Source organism: Ambystoma mexicanum, chromosome 5q (assembly GCF_040938575.1).
Source record: "Ambystoma mexicanum isolate Mex_15411 chromosome 5q, UKY_AmexF1_1, whole genome shotgun sequence".
In the NCBI taxonomy this organism is placed as follows: Eukaryota; Metazoa; Chordata; class Amphibia; order Caudata; family Ambystomatidae; genus Ambystoma; species Ambystoma mexicanum.
The window spans coordinates 671,748,316-671,762,041 of record NC_090933.1 but is presented as its reverse complement, the minus strand read 5'-3'; the positions used below and the strand labels follow the sequence as shown (position 1 = coordinate 671,762,041).

The window sequence follows — 13,726 nt, the reverse complement described above, 5'->3', positions numbered from 1 at the left end:
AATTTTATTTAACCTTCAATGGTAAATATACATCATAAAAATGCCAACATGGCATAATTCATCATAACACAATCCTTAAAAACTTTAGTACATAAAAAGAAGAAAAAAAAGACAATAAAGAGAAAGCAAAAAAACACAGAAACGACCAAATCGCATCAGTGACAATTTAAGTACACCGGGAGAAAAAGAGTGCACATATAATCCTAGGGAACTACAAAATCAGGGATTACAACATAAACATACAAAAATTTAATTAAATCAGCTTATTACTCCTAAGTCTAACCACAATAATGGGGTTAAAGGAAAATAGCACAACTCAAATAACTACTAACTTCCACACTACTTCACTCCCATTTAACCCGACATGTTTCATTCCTCACTCATTTCATACACACACAGTCAAGGGAAATTCATCAGGGGGGTATACTTAAAAGCACGATATGTCTCAATAGGTCGTTTAACGCGGCGGAACTAAAGTTACCGCCTCTCAACCTGAATAGTTCAAAGTGAACTTTTAATGTTCCACAGCTATTCTGCCAACCACTGTGTTTAAGAACCACGCGAACACTGGCTTTAGCACAGGCACCTAGACCCAAACAATTTGCAATTATTTCAAAAGTTAACTGTTATAGCGTCCGATACAAAAACAGTTAGATTCTTGTGGTTGTGGTAGAGTTCGGACTGCCCTCTCGCGAGGAACGGACACATGACACCTGTGAAGAGACAAGGAGAGAAAAGACCAATCACTATAGTCCCTCATTCTTGAGGCTGTTAAGTTACGCAGTCTCAGGAGCTAACAAGTGCTCCAACCTTGTCAAATTATAGGGCTGATCAAACTGGGACCGGACTCCTTATGTTAAGAAATATCAAAAACTACATTGAAAAACCACAAAGAGGGGCACCCTCTCTAAAGGGCCAAATTACTCATAAACCAACACATCATTATTTGATGTTGGAAAATGCACTAGATAGTGCAAAGGCGGAAGTACAGAAAACAAAAAAGAGAGAAGTAGCCAGAAAAACAATTCTTCCCAGGTTGGGTACAGTCGGATCATCACAAAGCTCACCATACGGTAGTTAGCGCAATACTCCAACAAAAGAAGGTATATGGTGGATGGCTGAACGGATTCAAGTGCCCTCTATCAAATCTCTACACAGGTTCCACTGAAAAGCGCTTCCAGTCATCTATTAGACCGTGTATTGGGGGAGAGGAAGAGAAAAGAAAAAGAAAAAATGAAAGGTGCTGTTGACAAAATCTCGAAATCTGTTTCTACTCTAAAAAGTAATGGATTCGAAAAATCACTCTGCCTTACCTTAAGTTGATGGCGTTATGTGTAGCTCTAATACGATACTGCACATAGCGAAAATGTTGCCGTGTTGCACCACTTAATCATGTATGTCTACATGGGTAAAGAAAATATAGATAAATAAATATGTGTGGACCGAATCTAATTCAGTGAAACTTAACATGCTTATTAATTAAGCATCAGTAGTATATAGCATGTCGTGACACCTACGTCCTGTCTTTAGAGGCACCATCAGTACCGAGCTCAAATCTGAATCAAGGTAGCGGCTACAGAGTCTAGGTTACTGCAGCCTTTAGCACCGAGAATAAGCACTCGTGCTCGTGGTAAACAGCTTAAGGTATAGCCATCGGCAAGGTCTTTCGCACAGGCATAAGCAGCCTTTTAGGCAAATTAGCAAGTAACTAACATAAACACCCTCTAAGCAAAGGGGGGCATGCAATTTACAGCCCTCCCCCGTTATGGCTGGCTAACGTATCAACAGACAGGCCATGGGACTGATGTAGTTGTCAGGTTCAAAGCACAAGCTGCTCTAGTGATTACCGTTGCGAGGTCGACATCTCTTCAGCGCGGCCAATAAATTACTGGCGTGTCATCGGGTGAAATGCAGCCCAGTTTCTTATGAGTCTCGTCGCGTTTATAAAATTCAGGCAGGCGAAGGATCTGTGCTCCGCTCTCTCGTTTAAATAGGCGTGTCGATAAGTCTCACTTAATTATGGGCAGCTGTAATGGCTATCGCTCCCAAGGACGTCTTCATTCCGAGGGATGATGGGACTTGTGGTCCCAATTTAGCGCTAGAGGTTAAGTTACGTTAAATATCAAACCTTCCCTGTATCAACTTAAACGAATGGAAACAATAATGCTCACATAATCAATCGTATGTTGAAGATTGTGATTAGTTTAAACAGGTATTAACCCAAAAGCCGTCCTACCTTGAATTATAAATATTTACTGACAACTACGCATGATTGCCTTCACAGACACTTTGCTCTACTGAAAAAAACTTAAACCACCAAAAAACCACGGGCACGCGGCCACGAACAAGGCACACAGCCCCAAAAGAAAAGGCACAAGATTATTCATGATATTGCACTGTTCTTTTAAACTAAAAAAATTCAAAATGTAAGTATACTGGCAAAGGGGCGCAGGGTAACTCATCAAGGTGGTCCCAAGGAAATGACGGGTTTGAACCCTTTACCCAATGTTGTAAACATGGGCCTTTAAACGTATCCTGTGGCAGGCTAAAGCGGACATATGTCGACACATCATGCACTGAGTCGTTGCATTGAGACGTAATGCTATCAGCCAACCTAGGTTAACCAATCAAGTCTATCATTTAGGCCTGTAAGGGAACTATTTGTGAGGAAAATCATGCGTTGTTCCTTTTGTAGTAATCTTAATTTATCGCGATTGGTATCACCAGACGGATTGATTTTCCAAAGGACACTCCACCGTAAGTCCTCTATTTTATGGATAAACTCTACCCAATGGTCTACCAAAGGGGCATTTTGGGTCCTATTCCTGATGCAGCTCTTATGTTCCCCTATTCTTGTTTTGATTTTCCGCTCTGTTTTTCCAATATACAATCGGTTACACGGACACCAAATTGCATAGATGAGCATCATGGAATTACAATTGCTGAAATGTGTTTGCCGCCACGGAGTTTTGAGTCCCAGATTCACTTCTGTACTTCTAGAGGTAGAACTGCAACAAGCACAGTGACCGCAAGCTGAATGGCCGGCTAGTTTGGGAAAACCCCATTTTTCAGGGAGTGTACTTTGCTTTATAGTCCTCAAACTCACGTGGTAGCGGCCAGGGCCTAGAGTCTTGGGTGCATGGCCTATGGCCTTCGGCCTTGCACCCAAGACTCTAGGCCCTGGCTGCAACCACCTCAGCATATCACACCCTTAGATCACACCCATAGAATCAAACATTTTTAACTATGATAACACTCATAGAATCAAACATTTTTAACTAGGCCTCATGGCATTTTTTTTATGTCCGCGGACACCTTTGGTGTCTTTAGAACAGTTTCTACTTGCCTGCAAACAATACGAACAGGTATAGTGTCCTCAGGACACCTCCATTTTCATTTATTTGCGGACATCCCGGACACCGCGGGTGTTCTTAGAACAGTTTCTACTTGCCTGCGAACAATACAGACAGGTATAGTGTCCTCAGGACACACCCATTTTCATTTATTTGCGGACATCCCGGAAACCGCATGTTTTCTTAGAACAGTTTCTACATGTCTGCGAACAATACGGACAGGTATAGTGTCCTCAGGACCCCTCCATTTTCATTTATTTGCGGACATCCCGGACACCGCGTGTGTTTTTAGAACAGTTTCAACTTGCCTGCGAACAATACGGACAGGTATAGTGTCCTCTGGACACCTCCATTTTCATTTATTTGCGGACATCCCAGACACCGCGTGTGTTCTTAGAACAGTTTCAACTTGCCTGCGAACAATACAGACAGGTATAGTGTCCCTAGGACACCCCCATTTTCGTTTCATTGTGGACATCCCAGACACTGTGTGTATTCTTAGAACAGTTCAACTTGCCTACGAACAGTACGGACAGGTATAGTGTCCTTAGGACATCCCTATATGGGTGGATTGCGGACATCAAGGACAGCGCGACTGTCCGCGGACACAACTAACACAACAGCGGTGCATACCACCTAAATAGATACAATATTTGAACCATCTCTTCCCCCCCACCATCCCCAAACAGTCTTACAGACCAACACACTTGCCAAAATTGTATTTCCCCACCATTTGTCACTGCGCTGTCCGCGGACGTCCGCGGATACAAGATGGCGGGCGTTTCCAAAAATGTGACACACGCCACGCTCTCCACCATCCAATCGGCGAACACGCTGCATGTCCGCGGACATGAGGCAAGTCGATTGGCCAATTAGGACACTGTCCGCAGAGCAAACAGGGAAGTGTGTCCGCGGACTGAACATAGATATCACTAATTATTTTTTTACCTACTTTTTGGTCATTTTTGAAAAAAAACTACTGGATGGATTTTCACCAAATTTACAAAAACACGCTTTCGGAACCATGCCGCTATTCCTGCCGCAAATTTGGTGAAAATCCGTCCGGCAGTTTGGGCTGTAGGCGTGAGCAATGTTTTTTCCCCATTCAATCAATGGGAAAAAAAGACATTTTGGGACCCCCCTATAACTTTGCCCCTCCCTGAACCAAACTTCACCAAACTTTGCAGATTCAGAGTGGCCCATATACTTTTTTTGCAAAGTTTGGTGAGGATTCGTCCAGGGGGAGCGAAGTTATAAGCCGCCCAAAAAGTGCTCTTCCTATGGAAACAGCAACTTAACCATAACTACACATCCACTACCGTGGCTGTGTAATATATATATATATATATATATATAAACACATATACATATACATATATAAATATAACAACAAGAAGGTTATGGTGGGTTTATATATGTTAGAAACCATTATCACTGCTGCAGTGGAGAGACCATTACAGTAAATGCTATGAAACCATCAATACGGGGCTTAGCAATATTAGGGGTTCCCTATGGTAGGGAAAAAGGTTTCTTTAAAAATGTGTTCTCGCTTATAACCAGACTTTCTTTGCTCGAATTACCCCACAGTTCTGCTTCGTAAAGTGCTGCGGATCACTTAAAGAGCTGGTTCAATAACTTTGCCTCCAAATCTTTGGGAAAAGTTAAGTGTGACTCCTTTGTTTTTCTTTAATATTAGGTCAGATTTAACTTACTGGTTACTCCCTGAACCTTTGTTGTTGAAACACAACCCCAAATAATCAAGATGTGGCACCTGTTCTGGCAAAACATAGTTTAGTTTATTGTTGATAACTGGGGCCCTTTTCCAAATACAGGTCATACCCTTAGTTTTATTTTTGTTTTGTATTAATTCTTTGGATCTACCGAGTTCATAGAATATGTTGATAGCTTTCCTTACACTAAAAGGCGAAGTAGAAAGAATGACAGCATGGTCAGCAAAAAGGAGGATGCTTAGCTTTTCACTATTTATTGTTGGGCATCTACAGGAGAATTTAACAGTGTAACAGCAATATCATGAATAAAAAGAGAACATAATAAAGGGGCCATAATACAGCTTTGGGGCACACCTTTAGATACAGGAAAATTATTGTTTATATGTCCTGCTGGCCCCCATCGCACAGATGTCACATTCACTGTGTATAAGGACTTTATGGCATGTAACAATTCCACGGGAATGCCCTGGTTTGCTAAGGTTGACCACAGTGTGTCAAGAATTACATTGTCAAACACTGCCCTGAGATCGGCAAACAGTAGGTAGAGATAAACATGTTTCTGCATGACATACTTAAGTGTTAAGACCCAATCCAGTGGGCTGGATCGGGAGTTTACGGCCCAGGCCCAAGTTAAAAGCCAGAGCAAAGCAAGGGTGTTTAACGAGGATCCCCAGGCTGATAATACCCGATCCGGCAAGCCGGAGAGGGTCTAAACGCTATTAGCACCCGGTTTAACCAGTGGTGCTGAGAGCATTGTATTGAACAGGGCACCTTGCAGAATCCCGTTCATTGAATGAAAATACTTCAGTAAGATGGCTGCCATGGTTCTGGAAGACAGGACTCCATATAGAGCCCCTCTCCCATTTCCACGGCAGCCACAATGGACCAGGGGTTGAAGCAGCAGAAGCTGTGGCGGCCGCATCTGCCACCCCCGCAATCAGGTAAGTGGAGAGCGGGTGGAAAAAGAAAAAAGAGAAGAGACGGTGGAGAGACAGTGGAGGGAAGGTAGTGGGCGGGGCAAGGTGCTTGGAATGCAGGCTAACATTGGGAGATTAAGCCTGTGTTCCTTGCCTCCTAATTGGGTGCCTCTGCCGTGTCGGGTGCTAATTTTGAATAACCAGAGTCAATCTAACATAGTGTTCGATCGTTCCCATCCCTTTTTCAAATGCCCTTGTGGGCATGGGATAAAATTCTATTTTCGGAAATCCACTGACTAAGCCTATTATCCAAGAATTCAGCATATGTTTTTCCTAAGCAATCGCGAGGGATATGTGACCATAACTTCCCGGGTCATTATGGTCTTCCTTTTTGATGGTGGGAATAATCTCTGTGTTTCTCCATGATACAGGTGGGTTTATTTTAAGTGCAATTGAATTGAACATGGCCATACATTTTGGAATCCATATAGTGTGTTCTTGTTTGAATTAGTCAATCATCAATCGATCCAAGCCTGGCGCATTGCCTGTCCATTGCGAGCTTAGAGCAGGGTCGACTTCTTCTGAGAACAATACAAAGGGTTAGTTTGAGACAGATCTAGTGAAAAGTCAGTGGTGTCAGGGTTATTCAGATGTGGAGTACTACTATAAAAGTTTTTGAAATGTTCATACCAGACATTTTTGTGAAGAAACGATGATGGTCGCAGGGAGACATTAACGTTCCTGTGTGTGACTATTTTCCAGAATGCTGAGTGATTATGGTCATTGACCACCTGGCTTTGGTTGTTCAATACCTGGGTAATTGCTCCATTCCTTTTCCTTGCTATCATTATTTGATATTTAGCTCTTAGATCTTTGACCAGGTTTAGGTTTGCTTCTCTGTTCAGCTTTAAGGCAGCAAGGAGTTCTGACTTAGCATTCCTGTAATCCTTGTCATGCTTGGCCTGAATTGAGTTGCATTTATTTAGATACTGACTTCGGACAGGGGTGGGTAATAACTGGACTGATACATTCAAATAATCTTCTACTGACGCTCAAAAGATAAGAATTCAGCGTTTGATGGTGACCATCTCAATTTACATTGATTAAATGTAGACCGAATGTCTGGTCTTGGAGCCAAATTGCTGCCATTCTAAATACTAATGTTCAATGTTGCAACAGTGTCCTGATCACTTTCATCCCTTTAAATGATGCCTAGTTCTTTTGATAATCCCCAGTTTGCGAGATTTATTAGACGATAGTCAATATGGATGGATGTATTTCCAGATCTAAAAGTGGATTTCCTAGATTTTGTCGGGGTACAAATATGTGAAGTGGCCTTTCATTTGGACATTATGTAGAAGATAGTTGGGAACGAATGCATCCCCAAGTAAGAATAAATAGGTGATGTAATAAAATAATAAAAACAGCTGGGCCAAGATAAAACTAGAGTGAAACAATAACCCTAAGGGGGAATAATGTCAGGATTTGGCAGTCCTTAGAGTAGAAACTGATTATTAAAGTGCAAGACTACCAAGTTTCTGGAGTACATTACTTCAAATAATGCAAACAGAATACCACAATATACTTGAATAATAATTCATTGACACTATTTATAGACAGAGCTGGAGTATGCTAAAACCCTGGTGGTCAATATTAAACATCAGCAGATGTTGAGCTCATTCTGTGGAGAATTGACTAAGCAAAAAGCTTAAATATTTTAAATAGACCACAACATCTTTAGAACGGCTCAGCGAGCCAGGTTCTGCACCTTAACTGCAGTGACCACTTCACGCAAGTTTGACATGCTTCGCTCTGGCTAATCAAGTTCAAAACACCTTTTATAGCCCACTGAGCCTTCATACGGTGCAAGATTACACCTTACACTCTGTCTACACTTCTTGGATCTGTGAGCCTTTCCATTTTGTAAATGCAATAGGTGTGAAAATTGTAGGTTAGGTCAGAAAACCTCACACTACTTTGCTGGGATTGACAATATTCTGCTGTCAAACAATTAAAGGCTCATCAATGTTCCCTTCCAGCTGGCCGGATTAGGTGTTTACTCTTTGAGGTCCGTGCTCATGTTATTCTGGGAACTTTTTCTTTGCAGCCAAATTAGATCTCTGGGCTCTGCATCGTGGTCCTCTCTTCCCCTCCCGCTTCCCAGTGACCTCTTTCTGTGCTCCCCTCCCGCGCCCACCTCTCAGCCCACCCTACCTCCGGATTGGGCCTTGGCCTCTCTTAAAAAGTGCTAATCGGACCGGTGACCACCATTCTGGGAACCACTTATATACTTCTGGTCTAATGCTATCAGGACCTGGTGCCTTGCCAGTCTTGGTCCCAGGGATAGCAAGCACAACTTCAAGTAATCAAGTATACCATCTTCAAAGCAAGCAAGTATACCATCTTCAAACATGATGGCCCTAAAGTGCTGGGTCCATTCGGGGTCCGATATAGGACAAACAGTGACCTGTATATCATTCCGGAATCCGAGAGATGCCAAATCAGTTATATTTTTAACCTCATTCGTTTTTTATAATCGCACTTAGCCATGTACCTGATCCCTACTGTGCTATTTTTTGTTCTAGATGCTAACCACAGGGAAAACCTAGCTCTACGACACTCCACGTCAAACTATGGAGCATCGTTACATGGCCCTACCTGCGTCCATGATCGATCAGATAACATGGGGTTGCCAGAATACCTGCACCTTTCGGAGATAAAGGTCACCAAGTTCTCGCTTGCTAATACATTGGCCACAGGAACCTCTACTGTGACAAAAAATGTTCTCTTGCGAGCTGTGCATTATCCAGAATGTCTGCCAACTTTTCTTCACATTCACATAATAGAAAATCCGCCAGCCATCCGTTAGGCGATCAAATATTCTATGAATCACCCTTTGTGTGGAGGTAGATTTTCCCTATAAGGAGCCTAGAGTCCACCTGGTTGCCATGCGTTATAGATATCAACATAATTTGATCTGAATGTGTGGGAATATATGTGGGCCCCACTCCCCATCATAGCAGAGTAGCAAGGCCCTTACATAACCGACCGGCCCCCTCCCGAGTAGGCAGACCAATTGTTATACAATAGACCGGGAAATATTTCACCAACAAAGAGTCATCACACAACCATGTCTCCCTTGAGTGATCTGCAGGTCGCAGGTTCGAATCCCGGCAAGGCCAACTCAGCCTTCCGAGCTCGATAAATGAGTACCAATTTCGGTTGGGATGATACATTTATGTAAATATGTTCTATGTACACCGCTTAGGCGTAAGCGCTATATAAATAACAAATCATTAACAAATAAATCATAATGTCCTACCATCACATTTGTTGGTCATTAAGTGAAGGTATTGTCAATTGAAAAGAATATTACTTCGAATGAAAAGAATACTTTCCAAATATATTGGGTAGGCTTACATATTGTATCCCTTCTTGAAATCTTACAAGAGGGATGGTGCTATAGCAATCTTTCCTTTCGTTGCCCTTAACCTCTAACTTTGTACCAGCTTTCCACTTCCACTGTATTCCTCCCCCACTTCCACAGTCTTCCTCCCCCACTTTCACAGTATTCCTCTCCCACTTACACATTATCCCCCACGTCCACTGCATTCTTCCCCCACTTACAATGTATTCCTCTACCACTTTCATTGTGTTCCTCTCCCACTTAGAGTGTATTTCCTCCCCCACTTCCATTGTATTCCTCCCCCACTTCCACTGTATTCCCCCACTTCCACTGTATTCCTCCCCCACTTCCACAGTCTTCCTCCCCCACTTTCACAGTATTCCTCTCCCACTTACACATTATCCCCCCACGTCCACTGCATTCTTCCCCCACTTACAATGTATTCCTCTACCACTTTCATTGTGTTCCTCTCCCACTTAGAGTGTATTTCCTCCCCCACTTCCATTGTATTCCTCCCCCACTTCCACTGTATTCCTTTCCCACTTACACTGTATTCCCCCACTTCCACTGTATTCCTCCCCCACTTCCACTGTATTCCTCCCCCACTTACAGAGGAATCCTCCCCCACTTCCACTGTATTCCTCTCCCACTTGTTCTGTATTCCTCGCGCTCTGCCACTGCATTCCTCCCCCACTGCCACTGTATTCCTCTCCCACTTGGTCTGTATTATTCCCCCGCTGCCACTGCATTCTTCCCCATTTCCACTGTATTCATCTCTATTTCCACTACATTCCTCCCCCACTTATACGGTATTCCCCCCACTTCGACTGTATTCCTCTCCCACTTCCACTGTATTCCTCCCCCACTTCGACTGTATCCCCCACTCCCCCACTTCCACTGGAAATCTATAACGTGTTCATACAAAAAGCAGAACATTGCATCTCACAAGAAAGTGATAAAAGGCCCCTTGAGCGCTCCTAAGTCACCCTAGCCTAGTAACAAAGCGTAGTCGGCAAAGGGCCGAGGCGTGGCCACAGCAACGTTTGGCAAGTGAGGCTGGCCATTGGGAGACTGGTTCGCACAGCCTTGTACGGCGGTATGCGTGGCATACGCCTGGAAGGAATCATAACCTGCACACGCACACATTAAGCAGGATCGCTAAAGCAAGTTACAAAGACGCATGGAAGTAGAGCAGGCATCATTTTCTGACAGAGTCTCGCCTAGACACGAGCTCACATGGTGAGGGCTTTGGTGGGTTTCCTTCAGAATGCTGATACTTCGAGCTGTGAGAAGTTGCTCGCGTATTGCACCTGGCGCTGTGTCTATGCCATGCCCAGCCATCTTTTCAGAGCACACATTGGTGTAACCTGCCTACTGTGTAAATAAAACCGCAAGTGCCCGCCTTTGTGAATCGCCCTTTATATGTGAACTTCGGCCGCGCGTTTACACTATCCCTATAGCGCCAGACTTCTGAAGAGAAGCCAAACTTGTTCTTAGTGCCCGTAGAATGAAAGTTGCTTATTCAAGAATTCCATCAACAAATATAACAGGTGACCGAAAACAGCAGCATGAACCTTTTCATTGCCAGAGCTTTGCCCTCAATGTATGATATTCGGAACTGTAGCGCACTGTCTAAAAGAGGCGCGTCCACAATTCTGCCGAACAACTGTGCGTGGTTCTACATGGCTATGGCGTATTATAATAACACGGCTGTTCTCCAAGGTGACATGTTCGGCCAGTGAGAACACACGCCGAGGATGCGAATGCAGACTAGCGCCTAGATGATAAGGAAAGAGAAGGGAGCACGCCCTTACCTGTTGCTTGGTACCAGAACCGACGGATGCTGCGGGCTGACCTCCTCCTCGCGCAGGCTTGAGTGGGCCTGTAGGGTCATGTTACCCTTTCGTGTGTGTTGTTGCACCGGCAGCCTATCATCTCCCCGTCCTGAAAACCTAAGACGCAGCCATGAAACATTCATAAGCATCGGGGTTGCCAAGGCGGGGCGGCCAGTGACAGCAAAGTGTGCAATGCATGCATGTGTCACAGTGTTTCAACCCCCCCCGCCCCCCCGCACCGCACACACACCCAACCAGGACCCTGCAAGCTCCCCAAGGCAGCCGCCTCATCAAGCGGTCTCTAAATGTTTTCTAATATAAAAGGGATGTGTGTTCATTATATCTATATTGCCATGTGTTGGTCCACATGCAGCCGGTTTTGTTTTCTACTTTTTTATTCGTTATTTTTTTACATTCAAGGCCCTCAGAAATTGCCGTTGGACAGGGGGGAAAGGGTGCTGCATCTATACAAGACACCTGAAAAAATCAATCGCATCACGGGCCGCGCAGATCATTTATTATGAACTTTTGATGCTTGCGCGAGCCCGTGAGGCCGGTCGCACAATCCTTTGCGCACGCCCCCTGTTGCCTGAGTGGGCTTGGTGCAGGACAGTCATTTCACATGCAACGTACTATGTTTCTCCCTGGGAACTGCCCCCTCCTCCTGATTGATGTTCACCAAGCCTCTCTTTTTCTTCCTCTCCCACCTCCTGCCGATTCTCACCCCTCCTCCTTATCTCCGCGCACCACTTCCTTCTGCCTTTCTTTGTCTCTAATCTCCTGTCCAAGCACGTGCCACCACCTGCTTCCAGTATCGCCCACTCGCGCACACAACGTGCCTGCATGGGAAAGCAAAACCTCGAATGCCCCTTCCTTGGCTGCCCTCCAGTCACGGTGCTGCGGGTCAGAAAAAGTAAGGGAGAAAAAATTAAGGGAACAATCACAGATGTTCCCCAAAAAGTAGAGGAACGAGGCACTCTTTAGTAACTCGCCCACCTCGACCTGCGTTTATGACTCAGTAAATATCTGAGTAAAACATCTTGACAAAAAAGGCGCAGTTTTGTTTCGCAGCTGTGTGCAGGAGAGTGCACCTGGGCTACCAAAGTGTATCCTGCCCGGTCCGCAGTGGTACGCAGGATGTATGGGTACCCTGTCGCTTCACAATTCCACACCCTTGGGATACTCATGGTGGTAATGGGGTGCCAGAGACATATGAAGGTACAAAAATAAGACAAACATTCTGCCAGGAATACGTTTCCAACACTTATTAAATTATACAATCATCAGTTGAAAAAATATCCAATCTTTAGAGTAATCACTGGCCTGTTGTGCTGCATCTGGGTTCACGCCATTTTGGGGAACAAGAAACTCCAGTGGAACACGTAGTAGTTGTTTAAGGAAGGAGTGCTTGAAGTTACATTTCAAGCTTTGAAATCAGCGGCCATCGTGTCCATCACAAAACTGCTTAAACAACTGCCTCGTCCCATGGCCCTGGTTGGCAAAAAAAGGCACCACTCACACAGTACTAGGACAAACTACAACCAGCAACAAAATCCCTGGAAAGCCTTGTTGGCCAAGATTCATGACAAGTGCATGTTGACAACAAAAAAAAAAGATTAAGAGACTTGGGGCGGGAAGGGGTGAAGAGCGAGTGGTACTGTGGGCGAGAGACCTGTGACCGCCATGTTGCACACACTTCTCAGCAGCAGACAGTGAGCTTTCTTTCTACATAAATACGTTAAAGGCATCCGAAAAGAAGAGTTACTTTACCAAAAATACTCTTATGTCTTTTGCAAAGACAACTTAAAAGGCCTCTCTAATTTCTGTTTCACCTAAAGCAGATTCAGGGACTGGGAGAGTGCATGAGAGTAAGGTGTTTCGGAGACATCTGCCTATGACGCGTTTAGTCACTTTCTCTAAGATTTCATCTCTGTGTGACAGCTTACTAAGGCCCGTTATTAATGTGGCATTAAGCCCACGGTCCAAGGGCTGGAACGGGGGTTACGGCCCGGCAGCCCAAGTTAATGGCCCAAACAAAGCCTTGTGCGTCCCGTTCAATGACTGAAAATACTGTGCTAAGGTGGCCAATATGGAAAGGGAAGGCGGGGATCAACACGGTGCCCCTCTTCACTTTCCATAGTGGCCAGAGAAGCTTGGATTAGCGGCCGCCTGGGCCGCTGAAATAAACAGGTAAGTGGGGTTGGGGACGGGGTTGGAAATGGAAACAAAAATTAAAATAAGGGTACGGGGTAGGGGGAAGATGAAGGTTGGGCGAACAAGCCGTCGAGCGGCTTGCAAAGCGGACTGAGATTGTAGGTTTCAGCCCGCGTTCTAGTAACCTTATTGGCTGGTTCTCCCATGCGGGGTGCTAATGTCCATTCCAGACAGTGTGGTCTAGCCTGCAGGGGGCAAAGCTATATTGAAGGCCTTCAGGAAGTGCAGGAAGAGTACTTGCCCCACACAGTCTTGGGGCAACTTGTCATTA

The 13,726-nt window shown here is 44.6% G+C and overlaps 1 protein-coding gene across 1 annotated transcript in view; it reads right to left on the bottom strand.

The window, feature by feature from the left end:
• The window catches only part of DNAJC5B (DnaJ heat shock protein family (Hsp40) member C5 beta), a 403,804-nt gene extending 392,521 nt beyond the window's left edge, over positions 1 to 11,283 (bottom strand). Inside the window, exon 1 of the mRNA XM_069621124.1 lies at positions 11,221 to 11,283. The gene's annotated coding sequence lies outside the window, so the exon portion shown is untranslated. The remainder of the gene's footprint in view (positions 1 to 11,220) is intronic.
• Positions 11,284 to 13,726: the final 2,443 nt, after the last annotated feature.